Raw genomic sequence first — 19,096 nt, forward strand, 5'->3', positions numbered from 1 at the left:
GGACAGAAATCAACCCGATCGAAAACCATCGGATTGATTGACATCCCCTGCTAGTGGCCGATTGTCCGCAAATCTGCAGGGGGCGGCATTGCACCAGCAGTTCACCAGAACTGCTGGCGCAATGATAAATGCTGACAGTGTATGCTGTCTGCATTTATCGATGTGCAGCGGACCTGATCCGCTATATCGGATCATGTCTGCTCGCACCATAGTAAATAGGCCCCTAGGAGTTATTCTCCTATTTGGGCTTTAATTTGGACTGAGTATGTGAGTTTAACATTTAATGCCCTGCTGTGGCTAGTTACGTTTAAAGCTGTTACTCTAAGGGGAAATCTTTCTGATGTGAGAGCAGGAGGTTTAGTGTCTAACCTTAGCTGTTATTTTATTTTTTTCTCCCATGCGTAGAAACTGTTAAGGGAAACAGTAGAAGCTGGACTGTTAAGGCGAAACAGTAGACACTGGGTATCTAGTCAGCATTGAGCCACCCCCTTAACAGATGGGAATATTATTTCTGCCTTTATTGTTTGCCCTACCTGGAGTGTGGGAGGAAATGTGTCTAAGGTGAAAAATTTGTGCGCACTTTACCGCAGCCGCAATTACTAGACTCTCAGCGGCTTTTACATTGAGATGCGCGCTTGGGGGAGTCACGTGACCTGCTTTCTTCTTTTCTCCTGCCGAAATTTTCTCTGTGAGCATTAGCAATGGGATCGGCAGGGGAGTTCTATGCTTCTTTTGCTCCCCAGTATTACTGTAGCAATAATGTTGTCTCTTGCGGCTCAGACACTGCTCTTTGCTAATCAGTGCTTCTTGTCTGGGTTGGTTCTCTTGGGCAGAAATGGCTCGTGGATTCTTGCAAAATTTTTCATCAGAATTGAAAATATTTACATTTTTTGAACAAAAATTTAAAGTGACATGTTTATATTTATGTTTTTATTTATTTTCAATAAAGTGAATTTCCCCCCAAAAAAAATTCAGAAAGGAAAGTAGACATATATTACAGCTTGCAAAGATATGATTTTGCAAGTTCTGCCCTCTAAGGCTTATGAATGAATTCCTTCATTGTTTTTTTTTTTGCACTACTTGTTTGTCATAGACAATTCTGTGCTGTATACATGATATCTTGTTGTCCACTGAGCCCTATGTCTCTCAGGATGTGTTACAGAAGCATTAGTTATTTTGTTGTGAAGAGCTTATTTCCCAGCAGCAATGCCTGAACCAGCCAAGCCAGCGCCTAAGAAGGGCTCCAAGAAAACCGTAACAAGTATCATTTCATAAAGAGTTAACTTTTTTTCAGCTTTTAGAAACTATTGTCTAATCACCTCTGGAGCCAGACTGCTAATTGATAAGATGAACTTGTAAACTTGTTATCTTAAGTACTGTAATCCTATTGTGGCCTGTCAAAGGACAGTGCTCTCTATCTAAATGTGTGATGGGGGATTTTGTGCTCCCCCCCCCCCCTGGGAGTGCCCTGTGTGCATGTAACCTTAATAAAAAGCAGGCTGGGCATCCCAGTCCTGAGTTCTTGTTTGACCCTCAATCGCAGCGTTGACTCGTTTTTGTGGGCAGAAGGGTATCCTAGCTGTACTGCAGCTAAGGGAGATTATTCTATATTTGCGAGACTCATATAGAATACTATGGAAAGCAGCTTCTCCCCTCTTTAGCAATAGGGATCCAGGCTACTAAGCGGTCCATCTCTCAGCGAGACTAAGGGTAACCGTAACATTTGGCGGCAGCGGCGGGATTTTCCTGGATTTCCTAGGAGAGGTACAGAACGGATGGAGAGCGCTTACGAAAAATTGAAGCGTACAACCCTAAAGGATTTACTTGAAAGCAGAGGGGGGTACGCCAGCAACCGGCCGAGGAGAGAGCTGATCGCAGAATTGACCGAACTGGATCAGAGCTTCACAATGGCGGAAACACCGACCACGATTAGTGACGAAAAAACCAGGATTGTTCGGGAAAGGCTCTCATTATACGGGCCGAACCCCTCCATGGAATTAGTACAGCAGTTGATGGCGGAGGCGGACGAGGATATACGAGAGACTCGAGCCCACGAACTCAACCTAGCGAACGCACACCGCAATGCTGAAGCCCCGCAGGTAATCATCCCTGTCGAAAATGCTGGGAGGCCCAAGATACCCTATGCAGCATTTCGACCCTTCCTAGAGAGCGAGACAGGGATTGATGAATATTTGGCGGACTTCGAAAGGCAATGTGCCCTGCACCAGATTCCCAACAGAGAGTGGCCCACGATATTGTCTGGGAAACTATCCGGGCGAGCCCTGGAAGCCTTTCGTACTCTGGGTGCTGAGGAAGTGACACAGTATGAGCTAGTTAAGGAGACACTGTTGCGACGGTACGCTGTAACTCCGGACACGTATCGCCGACAGTTTCGGGGCACGAAAAAGAAGCCTAACGATACCCATATGGAATGGGCGCACCGAATGCGGAGAGCGGCAAATCACTGGCTGAGCGGAAGTAAAGCGGTGACTGGGGAGGAAATTTTACAATTGTTTCTCTTAGAACATTTTTATAATGGCATGGAACAGCAAGGGAAGGAATGGCTGCGAGACAAGCGGCCTTCTACCTTAGAAGAAGCAGCCAAATTGGCCGATGAACATTATGACTCCCGTCTTCACGAACCCATGAACTACCGAGCTCCAGCACGGGTCGAACCTAGAGAGGTTTACCGTGCACCCCCTCGTGCTGAATTCCGAGCCCCGGTGCCCACAGGGCCCGTCCGACACTCAGGACCACACAATAACAGCTCTGAGCGTCCCAGACCGACTTGCCACCGATGCAAGCAACCAGGGCATTTCATGGCTAGCTGCCCCCTTAATACGCACCAGACACCCAGGAATTACAATTACCCCTCTGGGTCCTATCGTCCGGCCCGGGCCCTCTGTGTTAACCAAGAGGCCCCTATGGAGGGATATGTGGGGCCGCTTCACGAGGTGGACCCTGTATATGCTGCCTCAGATAACCGCCAGCACCATCGGCAGAAAGTATGGCTCGAGGGGCGATCTACAGAGGGATTGAGAGACACAGGGGCTACTATCACGCTGGTACAGAGTCATTTGGTGCCAGAGCACAAGCGATCCGGACAGACTGTGGCCGTTAGAGTGGCGGGGGGGGATGTGTACAAAATTCCAACAGCTCAAGTGCATCTTGATTGGGGAGCGGGAAAGGGGGCTGTGAACGTGGGCATAATGGATAATTTACCTGCCGAAGTACTACTGGGCAACGATTTGGGCCCCATGACTTCTGCCTATGCTCCAGTATGCAACAACGAGGCGGACCCAGTGACTACACGGGCCCAAGCCCGGATGGAGCGAGAGCTCTCACCAGTGCGGGAGACACAGGTAAGACCTACCCCGACCTTGCCTGACATGTTAGGCCCCATACCCTGGGACACCCCAGATGCTTTCGAGACAGAGTCTAAGACTGACCCGACTTTACAAAAGTACCGGGAACGAGCAGAGACCGGAGGGGGCGGGGCAGATAACGAAACATTCTTATGGGAAAAAGGGAAAATATACCGCTGGACAGAGAAAAGGGGACAGCGTAGGCGACAGCTGGTAGTGCCCCACAAATACCGTCAAGAAATCCTCAAGATAGGCCACGACATCCCCTTAGCAGGCCACCTAGCCATAACCCGTACCCTACACCGCATTACTCACACGTTCTTTTGGCCAGGGGTGCACGCTGACGTTAGAACTTACTGTAACACCTGCGATGTGTGTCAACGAGTAGGAAGGCGAGGCGATCACCCTAAAGCCCATCTAGTAAATATGCCCATTGTAGAGGAACCCTTCAGCCGGGTTGCTATTGACCTAGTGGGACCACTGGCTACCCCTAGTCCCTCCGGTAAGCGCTACATTCTTACCGTAGTGGACTACGCTACCAGGTACCCAGAGGCTGTCGCCCTATCCAACATACAAGCGGATACGGTAGCGAATGCACTAGTACAGGTGTTCTCCCGGGTAGGATTTCCAAAAGAAATCCTATCCGACCGAGGCACCCAATTTACGGCTGAATTGACCCAACAACTCTGGCAGGTTTGCAAAATTAAGTCCCTCCTGAGCTCCCCATACCACCCCCAGACGAACGGGCTGTGTGAGAGGTTCAATGGGACCCTCAAGCAAATGCTCAAGACGTTCACTCAGGAATACCGAGACTGGGAACGCTTCCTGCCGCACCTCCTATTTGCTTATCGGGAGGTGCCCCAGGAAACGACAGGGTTCTCTCCCTTCGAGTTGCTCTACGGAAGAAAGGTACGGGGACCCCTAAACCTGATCCGGGAGCACTGGGAGGGAGAGATGGAGGCTGACGGTGTCCCCATTGTGCCATACGTGCTGGAACTCAGGGACCGAATGGAGCAATTAGCCAAATCCGTGCGGGCTAATCTCCAGTTGGCCCAGAGAAGACAGAAAGTATGGTACGATCGGGGGGCCCGAAAGAGAATCTTCACCATAGGACAAAAGGTGTTAGTACTTAAGCCGGTGAAGACAGACAAATTGCAGGCGTCCTGGCAGGGTCCCTACCAGATCGTAGAGAAAAGGGGAGACACCACTTATGTGATAGCTAGCTGCCATGACAACAATCTTAGAAAGACATTCCATGTAAACATGCTCAAGGAATATTTTGAGCGACCAGAGAACGTGACGGCCGTATGTTGTTCCCCTCAGGAAGACCCTGACAGTCTACCCATTCCAGACCTATTAGAAAAGAGTCTCCCCACAGGTATAGTGGCTCAGGTTCAGATAGGAGACCGACTTAGCCCCACTGAAAGGGAGCAGCTCAGCCAACTCCTCCAGTCCAAACACCTCACCTTCTCCCCGAAGCCAGGGTACACTACTTTAACCACCCACCAGGTAGATACTCCGGGACAAGCTCCCTTGCGCCAGGCTCCGTACCGAATCCCCGAAGCAGTTAGGACAGGAATGAAGAAGGAGATCGATGAGATGCTCCAGCTCAGGGTAATTGAGCCCTCCGATAGTCCCTGGGCCTCCCCAGTTGTCTTGGTGCCCAAGAAAGATGGGACCACCCGGTTCTGCATAGACTATCGGAGGCTCAATGAAAAAACCGTGACGGACGCTTACCCTATGCCCAGGGTAGACGAGCTACTCGATCGTATAGCCAGGGGAAATTACCTGACCACTATTGACCTCTGCAAAGGTTACTGGCAGATTCCCCTGGCCCCGGAGGCTATCCCCAAGTCGGCATTCGTCACCCCATTCGGCTTATATCAGTTTAGGGTAATGCCGTTTGGGATGAAGAATGCCCCAGCTACATTCCAGCGCTTGGTGGATAGGCTCCTGGATGGCTTCCAGAGTTTTGCTTGCGCCTACCTGGACGACATAGCGATCCACAGTGAGTCCTGGGAGGACCACTTAGCTCATGTAGGAATGGTTCTGGATCAGATCCGGGCTGCTGGCCTGACTCTGAAGCCAGAAAAATGCCACTTTGGGATGGCCGAGGTACAGTACCTGGGTCACCGGGTGGGGTGTGGAAAGCAGCGACCAGAGCCGGCCAAGATAGAAGCTGTCGCCAATTGGCCCACCCCCATCACTAAGACTCAGGTCCTAGCCTTCCTGGGCACGGCAGGGTACTATAGACGGTTCGTACCAGACTACAGCACACTTGCCAAACCCCTGACTGACTTGACCAAGAAGAACTTACCTCGACAGGTCCTGTGGTCTCCCCACTGTGAAACGGCTTTCCAGGCTCTCAAAAATGCTCTAATTAACGCTCCTGTCTTGGCGGCCCCCAGCCCTTAACAAACGTTTTATCGTCCATACAGATGCTTCCATGTTCGGGCTGGGAGCCGTCCTCAGCCAAGTAGGCGAAGATGGAGGGGAGCATCCAGTTGCCTACATCAGCCGGAAGCTCCTGCCCCGCGAAGTCAGCTATGCAGCGGTCGAAAAGGAGTGTTTGGCTTTGGTGTGGGCATTAAAGAAATTGACTCCCTATTTATATGGTCAGGAGTTCACCCTGGTCACCGACCATAACCCGTTGGTGTGGCTGAACCGGGTCTCTGGAGATAACGGCAGGCTATTACGTTGGAGCTTATCGTTGCAACCCTTCAATTTCACCATTACTTACAGACCTGGGAAACAGAATGGCAACGCCGACGGGTTGTCCAGACAAACCGACCTCAGCCCCGCATAACCAGCGGTCTGGACAGCCTTAGTCTGCCCCGAAAAGGGGTCAGACCGTGTCTGCCAGAGTGTTCCACAGAAGGGAGCACTGTTACAGAAGCATTAGTTATTTTGTTGTGAAGAGCTTATTTCCCAGCAGCAATGCCTGAACCAGCCAAGCCAGCGCCTAAGAAGGGCTCCAAGAAAACCGTAACAAGTATCATTTCATAAAGAGTTAACTTTTTTTCAGCTTTTAGAAACTATTGTCTAATCACCTCTGGAGCCAGACTGCTAATTGATAAGATGAACTTGTAAACTTGTTATCTTAAGTACTGTAATCCTATTGTGGCCTGTCAAAGGACAGTGCTCTCTATCTAAATGTGTGATGGGGGATTTTGTGCTCCCCCCCCCCCTGGGAGTGCCCTGTGTGCATGTAACCTTAATAAAAAGCAGGCTGGGCATCCCAGTCCTGAGTTCTTGTTTGACCCTCAATCGCAGCGTTGACTCGTTTTTGTGGGCAGAAGGGTATCCTAGCTGTACTGCAGCTAAGGGAGATTATTCTATATTTGCGAGACTCATATAGAATACTATGGAAAGCAGCTTCTCCCCTCTTTAGCAATAGGGATCCAGGCTACTAAGCGGTCCATCTCTCAGCGAGACTAAGGGTAACCGTAACAGGATGCTGCTGCTCAGGCAATGCCACAGTCTTCTCCTCTAACGTCCCAAGCATCAATGACGTCACATGCATTGCCCTGCGGTTCCTCTCAATCTCTTGGAGGAGTGTATTTGCATATAGATTTTGCTGTACAGCTATCCTCGTTGTTTTCTGTAGCATTATCTGATTTCCTATGTTAAAGGTAAAATGCAATTGAGTTTCAGATAGTAAGGTTTCTGTTCCGCCTGCTGCTGCTCAGCTTGCCCTCCTTCATATCCTTTTGAGAAAGATACGCCGGTAGCCTCTGAGAGTGAAATCTCAGTTTCGAACAGTATAATTCCTTCATCTGATGCTGAAGTTGTATCCTTCAGATTAAGCTTGAACGCCTTTGTGTATTGTTTAAGAAGGTTTTGTCTACTTTGGAGCGACTCCGATATGCTGCCGTTGTCAATCCTAAGGAATCTAGTAAACGTTATAAATACTAGGATTCCTCTGTGGAAGTTTTTCCTGTTCCAGACCGTGCTAGGAGATTTTTCACAGGCACAGGCGTAGTCAGGGATTCCTTTTTCCCTGTCTCCTGTCTTTAAGAAGATGTTTTCTGTTGCTGTCTCCATTAAAAATAATGGCGCACAGTGCCTAAAGTAGTAGGGACCATTTCTACTCTGGCTAAGAGAACTACAATGCCTATAGAGGATAGCTGCTCTTTTAAGGATCAATGGACTAAGCTGGAGGCTTATATGGAAGTTTGTATTGCCACTTTGTCAAGTGCAGCATCTTATTGGTGCGACGCCTTGTCTGATTCCTTTTTGGTATGGACTCCTTTAGAGGAGATCCAGAACCGAATTAAGGCTCTTAAGCTAGCCAATTCTTTTATTTCTGGTACTACCATGCAAGTCTTTTAGCCGGGAGCCAAGATATCTGGCTTCGCTGTGTTAGCCCGTGGGACGTTGTGGCTATATTCTTTGTCAGTGGATTTTTCCTCTGAGTCCAAGCTTCTGGCGCTTCCTTACAAGGGTAAGACTTTTTTTGGTCTTGATCTGACAGGAATATTTCTGATATTATGGATGAAAAAGGGTCTTTTCTACCTCAAGACAAGATGAATAGACCTAAAGGAGTTTGCCCCCAATCCGGGATCGGACCAAGTAGGGGGTGGAATCTCTCTGTTTGTCTTCATACATGGATTTGAGATGTCCTGGATAGGTTGCGGACATACAGTAGTATCTCAGAGTTTCTAGATAGAATTCATTCCTTTTCTCCCAGAGGCAGGTTCCCCCTCTTAATTTTATCTGTAGGCTAGATAACAGTGAGGCATTTTTGAAGTGCATTTGGGACCTCTCTTCCCTGTGAGTGATAGTTCCAGTTTCTGTAAGAGAACAGGGTCAAGGATTCTATTCATTCCTATTTGTGGTTCCTGAAAAGAGGGAGTTTTTTGTAGACCTTAAGTGTCTCAACAAGTTTTCTCAGGGTACCATTCTTCAAATGGAAACCAGTGGTTCCATTCTTCCTTTGGTCTAGGAGGGTCAGTTCATGGTGACCATAGACCTGGAGGACATGTATTTTCAAGTTCCTGAGTATTGCCTTTCTGCCAAACACTTTCAGTTTGTCGCTCTTCCCTTTGGCCTTGCCATGGCTCTCAGAGGGGGCTATATTGGCAGTGATCAGGTTTCAGGGAATTGCTGTAGTGCCCTTCCTGGTTGTCATAATGGTTCAGGCGCCATCTATTCAACAAGCATACAGAGATCTTATTGTCTTTCTTCATTCCCACGGATGGAATGAGTTCCCTTGTTCCAGCTACAGGGATAGTTTCTTAGGGACCATATTAGTTTCCCTATCTCTGAAAATATTTTTGACAGAGGTCAGAAAATATAGGATTCTTTCCTCTTGCCTCTTCCGGCACTCTACTTTTTGGCTTTTCAGTGGCTCAATGTATGGAGGTAATTGGTCTGATGGTTGCTTCATTGGACATCATCCCTTTGCTCGTTTTCATCTGAGAGTCTGCTGTTATGCATGTTCAGATAGTTGACCTGGGATCTTGTGGCTCTGTCTCACAGGGTAGATCTAAATCGGTTGACATGAGACTCTTCCCTGTGGATCAGAGAGGAGAATTAGTGGTAGAGCGCTCGCCTAGCTTGCGATAGGTAGCGGGATCGTTGCCTGCATTCTCCAGATTTTTTTGGTTTTCTCAGGAGTGTCTGTCTCGGGGCACATGTTTCCGGAAACCTTCCTGAGTAATAGTGACCACGGTCACTAGCCTGTTGGGTTGGTGACTATGTACTTGGGAGGAGTCTGCTCTCCTCATAACCATCTTGGAGTTGAGAGAGGTCTACAATGCTCTGGTGGCTTGACCTCAGTTGTCTTAACTGTTTTTTCAGTTAAACAATTTTATCTCAGTGGTTTACATTAACCATCTGGGAGGAACCTGGAGTTCTTTTGCCATGATTGGCGTGGATTGTTCAGTGGGGCGGACGCTCACATTCATGTTTACCACTATTCACATTTCAGGAGTGGATAACAGGAGCGGACTTCCTGAGCATTCAGATTTTTCATCTGGGGAGTGGGCGCTTCTCCTGGAGGTGTTCTCCAGGTTAACCCTCAAATGGGGGGTGCTGGAGTTAGAGATGGCAGTACGCCAAGCTTCCAAGTTATGTTAAAGGTCAAGAGATCAGCTGGCTACTCTGTTAAATAATTTGCATTCAAAGAGAGAAGCGCTCTACCAGGAACGAACAACAGCTCAGTGGCTTGTTCTATGGCAATTTACCACCCGGAGGCAGCCTCTTTTAGACCAGTGTGCTTTTCACACCCCGAAATACCAGGCAATTCTCCTCTGAACAAGGAACAGAGGAGAATTGCCTGGTATTTCGGAGCTGGACTGACCTAACTTGGCAGGATCAGACTGATATACTTCAGGAAAGTTTTCTTCTGTGAAAAGCACACTGGTCTAAAAGAGGCTGCTTCCGGGTGGTAAATCGCCATAGAACAAGCCACTGAGCTGTTGTTCATTCCTGGTAGAGCGCTTCTCTCTTTGTATGCAAATTATTATGACCCTGGGGAAGTCTCCCTATGGGTGATGGGGGGAAACCAGACGTGGACTCCTTGCCCAGTGTGCTTAGAGGAATGTGGCTGCACCTCACTGACGAGGCCCATAGGAGGCCGAAACGATCGTCTGGGGTTGTCATGTTCCTTGTTCAGAGGAGAATTGTCTGGTATTTCGGGGCTGGACTGACCTTACTTGGCAGGATCAGACTGATATACTTCAGGAAAGTTTTCTTCTGTGAAAAGCACACTGGTCTAAAAGAGGCTGCTTCCGGTGGTAAATCGCCATAGAACAAGCCACTGAGCTGTTGTTCGTTCCTGGTTGAGCGCTTCTCTCTTTGTATGCAAATTATTATGACCCTGGGGAAGTCTCCCTATGGGTGATGGGGGAAACCAGACGTGGACTCCTTGCCAGCGTGTGCTTAGAGGAATGTGGCTGCACCTCACTGACGAGGCCCATAGGAGGCCGAAAACGATCGTCTGGGGTTGTCATGTCCTTGTTCAGAGGAGAATTGCCTGGTATTTCGGGGCTGGACTGACCTTACTTGGCAGAAACAGACTGATATACTTCAGGAAAGTTTTCTTCTGTGAAAAGCACACTGGTCTAAAAGAGGCTGCTTCCGGTGGTAAATCGCCATAGAACAAGCCACTGAGCTGTTGTTCGTTCCTGGTAGAGCGCTTCTCTCTTTGTATGCAAATTATTATGACCCTGGGGAAGTCCTCCCTAAGGGTGATGGGGGAAACCAGACGTGGACCTCCTTGCCCAGTGTGCTTAGAGGAATGTGGCTGCACCTCACTGACGAGGCCCATAGGAGGCCGAAACGATCGTCTGGGGTTGTCATGTTCCTTGTTCAGAGGAGAATTGCCTGGTATTTCGGGGCTGGACTGACCTTACTTGGCAGAAACAGACTGATATACTTCAGGAAAGTTTTCTTCTGTGAAAAGCACCACTGGTCTAAAAGAGGCTGCTTCCGGGTGGTAAATCGCCATAGAACAAGCCACTGAGCTGTTGTTCGTTCCTGGTAGAGCGCTTCTCTCTTTGTATGCAAATTATTATGACCCTGGGGAAGTCTCCCTATGGGTGATGGGGGAAACCAGACGTGGACTCCTTGCCCAGTGTGCTTAGAGGAATGTGGCTGCACCTCACTGACGAGGCCCATAGGAGGCCGAAACGATCGTCTGGGGTTGTCATGTTCCTTGTTCAGAGGAGAATTGCCTGGTATTTCGGGGCTGGACTGACCTTACTTGGCAGGATCAGACTGATATACTTCAGGAAAGTTTTCTTCTGTGAAAAGCACACTGGTCTAAAAGAGGCTGCTTCTGGGTGGTAAATCGCCATAGAACAAGCCACTGAGCTGTTGTTCGTTCCTGGTAGAGCGCTTCTCTCTTTGTATGCAAATTACTCTGTTAAATACCCTGGCAGTTCATTGGGATTTCAGTCTGACATCCCTGTTCCTTAGTTTGCTCTCCTTCAACGAGTCATTGCTCATATCAAATGGGAGTGAGCATCTGTATTTTAATAGTTCCTAGAGGAGATATATTTCTTCCACCTTGGTGGTTGTTCCTGAGGAAGGACCTTCTAATTCAGGGTCCATTCTTTCTTCCAACTTTTGTTTTCTCTGAAGCTTTCTGTTTGGAGATTGAATGCTTAGCTCTGTCTAAGCATGGTTTTTCTGAATCGGTCATTTAGACTATGATCCAGGCTCGCAAGCCTGTTACTGGTAATTTTTACCATAAGGTATGGCGTAAATTCCCTGATTGGTGTAAATCCCAGGACTACACTTGGAAGTAGAGTCAGGATTCCTAGGGGGTTTTCCCTTTCTCTGGGAAGGTCTGTAGGACGGTTTGTGAGTCAGTTCTCTGAAAGGTCAGATTTCGGTGTTATCCTTTTTTATACAAGTGTCTAGCGGATGTGCCAGGCATGTAATCTATTTGTCAGACCCTGGTTAGTATCAGGCCTGTGTTTAAGTCTGTTGCTCCTTTTGGAGCTTTAACCTTGGTTTTAAGGTTTTGCAGCAGGCTCAGTTTGAGCTATAGCATTCCATAGATTTAAAAAAAAAAAATCTTGGAAGTTTTCTTTTTTGCTATATCTTCTGCTTGGAGAGTTTAGGTACTCTCGGCTTTACAGTATGATTTGCTTTATCTTATTTCGGATAAGGCGGTTATTTATCCTAAGTGGAAATATTGTTTGAGAATTTGTTGTTCCCTCTCTGTGTCCTCATTCTTATCTCTTGAGGAATGTGTGTGCACATTTTGGATGAATGAGGCTTCTTTTGGAGGAAAAGTTCTTCAAGTGGTGGTGCCTTCTGTTTAGGTCTGCCTGTCTTGTCCCTCCCTAGTCATCTGTGTCCTCTAGCTTGGGTATTGGTTCCCAACAGTAATTGATGATGTTGTGGACTCACCATATCTTAGGAAAGAAAACAAAAATTTATGCTTACCTGATAAATGTATTTATTTCCGTATATGGTGATTCCATGACCCCTCCCTTTATTTTTAGACAGTTGTTTTTTTACTAAACCTCAGGCACCTCTACACCTTTGTGTTACTCCTTTTTCTCCATTATCTTCGGTCGAATGACTGGGATTTGTGGGAAGGGAAGTAATACTTAACAGGTTGTTTGTGGTGCTCTTTACCTCCTACTCCTGGCCAGGAGTGATATTCCCAACAGTAACTGATGATGTTGTGGACTCACCATATCCGGAAATAAATAAATTTATCAGGTAAGCATAAATTTTGTTTTGATCCCCTATCAATCAGCAAAAATTCTGTCTCCCAGGTGTCTTTTATACAGGTAACGAGCTGAGATTAGGAGCCCTCTCTTAAAGGGAGTGCTCCTAATCTCAGCTTGTTAACTGTATAAAAGACACCTGTCAACAGAAGCAATCAATCAATCCGATTCTAAACTCTGCACCATGGTCAAGACCAAAGAGCTGTCTAAAGATGTCAGGGATAGATATGTAGCAAAAAAAGGGGGTTAAATAAACTAGCGCTTAAGAGTTAATATCCCTTGCCCTATTCTCCTACTATCTACTTCCCAGATAGAAAGGTGTATAAAGTGAAAAAGTTATGGAGATTAGGCGCTTAATCTGCAAAAGGGATAAAGGTGTGTATGGAGGTCGTTAGCTAAATATGTAGAAAAAACTGGACCTTGGACAGAATAAGTGAAAAATTCTTCTACAATTTATTTTCAAAATAAAAACATGATAATACCAAGATAAAATAAATCACAATCCCTAAGTGTTGCAACACTATATCGATCAATTCATAAAAATTTCTAAAATTCAGATATACATTTGTTTCATACACAAATAAAAAGGATTTATCTGCTCTTTTGTATCCTTTGTTCAAAGATTTTAGATAGAATGTATTCTTTTATTTCAACACAATTAATAATATTTGTCTCTATTTGATATTTTATATCTATATTCATCAACTTTTAAAATTACAAATATGTAGCAAAAACTAACAATTAGTTAAAACAATTTAAATGCAAGATTATAAATGGTGTCCCCCACAATGGCTGTTTACTTATATTGGTTGTAATTTTGTGTATCTAAAAGTTCATCAAAGCATTTGTAAGTAATTGGAGATAAATTACTGAGGGCTGTGTTCTTTATCCTTATATTTATGTTGTGATATATTACGGTTTCACAGTTACCTCTTTGTATCCTCAGTGAGCTTAATTTGTAGAAAAGGAATGTTCCAAACAGTGTTTAGGGGTGATTTTCTTACCCTCTCTTGTGAGCTGTTACTACTCACGGCTTCCCAGCGGTTCCTATGTGTCCTCAGTTTGACTCTCAGACAAGGGGTTCCGGTAGGTAATTTTCTTTGTGTTACCTTGTCACTGGTCTTTGTAGAAGTGCTCTGATTACAGCACCAAACTGTAGACAATCCTTTTGTTTCTGTAACTTGCGCAAGTTAGCTTTTGTGTTTGTAGTTCCTCAATCTCCTGCACTTAAGTACTTCTGTACGCAGGAAAAAACAGGCTTTTTCTTTCTTGGTGTTCACACAGATATCAACATGTTTCGCCAGCAACCCTGGCTTTATCAAGATAAAGTGTGATCACACCTTACACCTTTATATAGCACTGACTTGATTTCCATTGGTCCATTCACTGTTTCTGTTTCTCTTTTCCACTGGGTCCTAGAGTCCTTTTGTTCAAATATCCTATTTTGTTTTCTAACTTTTTATTTTTTATTCAGGTCATATCAGAGTGGTTAACCGATTTCTTTTTTCATTATTCCTAACAGCCTTTCTCCATTACTTCACATATGCCAAGGGGTTCAACCATTTATATTTTAACAGTTTATTTAATTTTCACATTCATTTTCTATTACTCCTATTAACATTTTAAACTTTTGACAAATCTTTAGAAAAAATTAGTTTAGAAATCCATTTATTTTAAAATAATAATCCCAATTAATTTTTTTTTTTTTTTGAAATAATATTTATTTTATTTTCAAATTAAAGTAAGCTTGACAATGACAAATATAGAGTAATCAATTCACTTTGTACATACAGATATTACAGACGTCATAATAAAAGTATCTCCATGAACAGTTATAAGGAATATCAGATATATAACATATTTTTCCGGGATATGAGGGAAAACACAATGAACAAGCAGTTTTAGCCATACCTGACTGTTTCGATTGATGTGGTATCATATTACAAATGTGAAGCAGGTAGCATATTAACATTGACCAATCAACTGAATGAGATCCTTCACCAAATTAGTCTGAACTACTTAAGGGGTCATTCGAGACATATATCTCCGAGTGAGGTAGAGAACCTCTAAGGAAGGGAAAGCAAAAATTGGAGGGGGGTATGAACAGTAGGAAGGGGAAAAAAAGGGAAGGAGGGAGGGGGGGGGAGGGAGGTGAGAGCAGAAAAACGGGAAAAGCATATAGTAGGGGAGAAGACTCCAAGCCATGAAGCACAGACCGAGGAGAGCAGATATAGACCTCTGGACAGGGGTCACAGTAGATATATATAAGGTAGGTCTATTTACTATACTTAAAATATTATGATGATTTTAGATATGGACTCAACCACAGAGGGGTTTCAAACCTCAATTGTTGGAAAAAATTATTACCATGTTCGATTCCCCAACCCCAGCCGATCTTTTGTGGCGTGCATCTCCAGGTAGGGCGGATAGTCACACGAGAAGGAAAGAAAAAAAAAAAAAAAAAAAAAAAAAAAAAAAAGGGGGGGGGAGGTAATAGGGGGGGGGGAAGGGAAAGGGCAGTAGGACTCAGTGTTATAGGGGAGGGGGGAGGGAGAATAGGAGAAGGGTATAATAAGTAAGGTGGGGGGAGAAAGAATGGTGGTCAACAAATAAAGATCTGTGGGGGCAGAGGAAGAGCCCTACTCTAGGGGCAAGATTTCTTCGCGATTGATGGTCCTATCTCTTGAGACCGTCTGTCTACAATCTTCCTGGTAGTGGAACCAGGGTTCCCAGATTTGCCAGTAAAGGTCCTCTCTATCAGCATTGGAGTAGTAACCCTGTTCCATCTTGGCATAGACCTGTATTATAGATGTGATAGCTGCCATGTCAGGGGGCAGGGTCTGTTTCCAGTCTCTAGCTATTGCCAGTTTAGTGGCTGCTAGTATGAAAATTATCAGCTTAGTTAAGGGTGTAGGGATACTATTTGGGAATATGTGCAATAGAGCCATGTCAGAGGTTAGCGGTATTTTCAATCCCAGATTGAGGCAAAGGGTAGCTACTTGGAGCCATAAGGGGTTTCAAGGCAGGGCACTCCCCACCATATGTGCAAGTCTGAGCCTCTCAGCTCGCATCCTCTCCAGCATAAAAGAGGAAGCTGCAGGGGAACATCTGTGATAGTCTGGAGGGGGTATAGTACCATCTCAAAAATAGTTTCATATATGACTCAAGAGTGTTCGCACAGTGGAGAGTCCTTTTTAGTTAGTGTCATAGCAAGATGAAGGTGTTTGTCAGAGATCGGTCTGGAGAGGTCTCCTTCCCAAGCTCTAAGTTGCCAGGGTCTTTCTTTGTTAGTAGATGATTGCAGTAGGTTATAGTGGAATGATATGATTCTAGGGGTCTTAACCTGCAGCTGCCACAGTTTCTCCCAGTTGGGTCAATGGTCCTAAGGGTAGCCTTAGAAAACCCCCAAGACATCAGGAAGGCATATAGCCTGGAGTATTCAAATATAGCCCATATGGGAGGGTCCTGTATAACTGAATTGATATCTTCTGGAGTGGCCAAAGTACCCGAGGGGTATAGTTGCGAGACCAAATTCAGATCCCAGTGTCTCCATTGCTGAACATGGGTGTCTGGTAAGGCTGTAAGCAAAGCGGGTAGCGAGTGTATAGGGGATGGATGGGGGGCCACCTCAGGTAGGTTTCTAAGAGTACGCCACATTTTAAGATTTTCCCTGACAATAACATTTTTAATTCCCAGTTTGTCTAGTTGATATTCAGGGATCCAGGGCAAATCTGCCAAGGTCAATCCTCTGGGCAGCTCAGAATTTTCTATATTCTTCCATCCCTGAGGTTCCCCCTTGTCTGCCCACGCTGTGATGTGTGATAATCTGGCTGCCTCATAATACCCACGTATGCTAGGCATCGCCACTCCTCCTCGTTCATATTTTTTCTGCAGTATTTTCGCAGCAATTCGAGGTCTAGACTTTCCCCATATGTATTTTTGGCCGATAGATTGGAGTGTGTCTATCAGAGCACTGGGTACATTGAGGGGAATACATCGGAAATAATAGAGAATTTTAGGTAGAATTGTCATTTTAAAAGAGGCGATACGACCCAGCCATGACAATTCTTTGAGGCTCCAGGAAGTGGTGAGCTCAGTGACCTCTTGAATTATATCGGAATAGTTGATGGCAAGCACAGATTTCGGATCAGGGCCCAGTTGTACCCCAAGATGCCGGATGGTGGTACGTGACCACTGAAAAGAGTAAGATGTTCGTAGAACATCCAACTCAAATGCAGGGATGTCAAGCGGCAAGGCCTCGGTCTTAGAGACGTTAACTTTATAATAGCTATATGTTCCGAATTTGGAAAGAAGATCCAGCAGTATCGGCAAGGAGCCCAGTGGGTTTGTGAGAAATAGAGTAACGTCATCCGCAAATAACGCTATCTTTGCAGTGACACTCCCACATTTTACTCCATGTATTGGACTTGAGTTCCTAATGGCTTGAGCCAAAGGTTCAATGGCCCCCAATTAATTTTTTATATAAATATATTATTTTTCCAAGTGTCTTAGGTGAAGAATTTTCAAGTGGCTCCATGATATAGGTACTATTACAAAAGTGAAAGGGGAGAAAAACAAATAATGTGGTGATATGTTTGTGCAAGAGAAAAAAAATTATCCCTTTATTTTAGTGGCTCCATTATATAGATACTATTACAAAGGGGAGAGGGGGGGAAAACAAATAAGGTGGTGATATGTTTGTGTAAAGGAATTAAATATCCCTTTTTTTTTTTTTTTTTTGAAAAAATCTCTAGGATAATACATTTTTTAGTGACTAAAACTAGTTATACAAATTTATTAAAGATAGTGATTACTGTGTGCCTAGAAAAGGAGATATATCCATTTCTGAATTCAAACCGTGGGGGTGAATCGTGTTGAAGTTGTATATGAATTCTGCTTCTTTTTTTAGAATAGATGCTTCTAAATCTCCCCCTCTCCAATTGGGTTTCACTTTATATAATCCCCAATACTTCATATCTGAGACTCTATTTTTGTGTATTTCCCTAAAATGTTTATAAAGATAAGTGTCCAGGTTCCCTTTTTTTATGTTACAGATATGCTCCCTTATCCTGTCCCTTAGCATTCGCGTCGTTTCTCCTATGTAAAAAAGTTCACAAGAGCATTGCAGCATATAGATTACTCCTTTATTAGTGCACCTTATTGTGTTTTCTATTTTAAACTCCTTAGTGTTATTAGGGAGTCCCTAACAGTTTCTTTTTAATGCCATACTGGCATGCTCTGCATACATGGCAGGGAAAAAAAACCTTTCACATCCCCTCCTTTTAGATCTTTCTCAAAAGATTTCTTATTTTTATTCTGTTTTTTGTACTCACTCGGTGCAAGAATCATTTTTAAATTTTGTGCTCTCCTATAAATTACCCTTGGGTATGGTGGTATTTTGTCTCCTAGAATTGGGTCATTTTTTAGGAGATGCCAGTGTTTTCTTAAAATTTTTTTCACTAGTAAATGGTCTTCGCTGAAGTCATTTATAAAAGGGACATTGAACTCATCTGACATATAATTATTAGATTTATGTTTATACTCTAATAGTTCTTTTCTCTCTGTGTTTCTTGCTCTCTCTGTTGCTCTATTTATTGTTTCTTTCTTATAACCTCTTTCCTTAAATTTTTCTTCCAAGATGTTAATCTGGAATTCAAAGTCATCAATCCTTGAGCAATTTTTTCTGGACCCTTTAAACTTTGGCTTATTGGTATACTTTCCTTCCATTTAGGGAGGTGACAGCTGGAGGCATGTATAAAATTGTTCGAATCGACTTTTTTTAAAGTGTGTTTTTAGTTTCAATGTTGTCTGATAACTATCATTATATCCAGATCTAAGAATGTGATCTGTTCTTTATTAAATTCATATGTAAACGAGATACCTCTGTCATTACTATTCATGGCCTCAAAGAACTCCAGGAGATCTGTCTCTTCCCCTTTCCAAATTATAAAAATATCATCTATGAACCTTTTTAGAAATTTTAGAAATTTTATGAATTGATCGATATAGTGTTGCAACACTTAGGGATTGTGATTTATTTTATCTTGGTATTATCATGTTTTTATTTTGAAAATAAATTGTAGAAGAATGTTTCACTTATTCTGTCCAAGGTCCAGTTTTTTCTACATATTTAGCTAACGACCTCCATACACACCTTTATCCCTTTTGCAGATTAAGCGCCTAATCTCCATAACTTTTTCACTTTAAAGATGTCAGGGACAAGATTGTAGACCTACACAGGGCTGGAATGGGCTACAAGACCATCGGCAAGCAGCTGTGTAACAGTTTGTTTCATTTGCACTCGAGCAAACGTGTTTACTTTCAACTTGTAATAAATGTGCAAGTTAGTGCAATTGCGATATTGCTTATCATGACTCGTGAAAACAATTGTGTGCCACTTGTAATCTAGCCCACTGTGTTCAGACCCCCCCCCCACCACCACACACACACAGGATACATCAACTAGGATTAACGAATTTGTAAAGAATGGAACTTTGAATATGTTCTTCATCTTTCATGATAAAATGGAGTCAGTATTGT

The sequence above is a fragment of the Bombina bombina genome, chromosome 4 (genome assembly GCF_027579735.1).
Source record: "Bombina bombina isolate aBomBom1 chromosome 4, aBomBom1.pri, whole genome shotgun sequence".
Taxonomy (NCBI): domain Eukaryota; kingdom Metazoa; phylum Chordata; class Amphibia; order Anura; family Bombinatoridae; genus Bombina; species Bombina bombina.